The sequence below is a fragment of the Propithecus coquereli genome, unplaced genomic scaffold, assembly GCF_000956105.1.
Source record: "Propithecus coquereli isolate 6110/MARCELLA unplaced genomic scaffold, Pcoq_1.0 Scaffold340, whole genome shotgun sequence".
NCBI lineage: Eukaryota > Metazoa > Chordata > Mammalia > Primates > Indriidae > Propithecus > Propithecus coquereli.
This window is the reverse complement of record NW_012149064.1, coordinates 73040-74116: the sequence shown is the minus strand read 5'-3', so window position 1 is coordinate 74116 and position 1077 is coordinate 73040.

Below are 1077 nucleotides of genomic sequence, written 5' to 3'. Positions count from 1 at the left end.
GTGCTGTGTAGAAATGTTTTAGTTTGAAATAGTTATATTTGTCTGTTTTTACTTTTGTTGCTTGGGATTTTGAGGTTAAATAATAAATAAATAAATAATTGTCCATACCAGTGTCATGAAGTTAACACCCTACGTTTTCTTCTGATAACTTAAGAGCTTCAGGTCTTTCATTTCAGTATTTAATACATTTTGAGTTAATTTTTATATATGAGAGGAAGGTCTCATTTCATTGTGCGTGTGGATATCTAGTTTTTTATATATCACTTATTGAAGAAACTGTCCTTCCCACTGTGTTACCTTGTCACCTTTGCCTACACTCAGTTAGCTTTAACGGTACAGATGTATTTCTCGGTTCCCTATTTTTCTCCGTTGACCTATGTGTCTGTTTTTAGGCCAGTACCACAGTGTTTGGCTTACCTTAGCTTAATAGTGTATCTTAAAGTCAAGTAGTTTGATGTCTCCAGCTTTGTTCTTTTTGCTCCACTGCTGATACTGTTCAGGTTCTTCTGTGGTATCACACAAATTTTAAGATGTTTTTATTTCAGTGAAGAATATCAGTGGCATTTGATGGAGAGGGCAGTTAATCTTTAGATCATTTTGTGTAGTATAGACATTTTAAGAATATTTGTTCTGTCAATCCATGACCAAGGGATATCTTTCCATTTATTTTTATTTTCTTCAATTTCTTATCTCAGTGTTCTTCAGTTTTCAGCATGGAGATGTTTTTCCCTTTTGTTTAAAATTATTTCTAAGTATATTTTTGGTAGCTACTGAAGATAGAATTCTTTTCTTGATTTATTTTTCAGGTAGTTCATTTTTGCATAAAAATGCTACTGCCTTATATAGGTTGATTTTGTGTCCTGCAAGTTTACTGAATTTGCTTATTACTTTAAAAATGTTTATATGTAGTGTTTTGAAAGGTTTTCTATATATAAGGTTATATAACCCCAAAACATGAACAATGTAACTCATTTATTTTCATTCTTAGTGTTTTTTGTCTCATTCTCTAATTGTTTCGGCTCGAACATCCAGTACCGTGTTGGATAGAAGTGGCAAGAGTGGTCATTCTCGACTTAC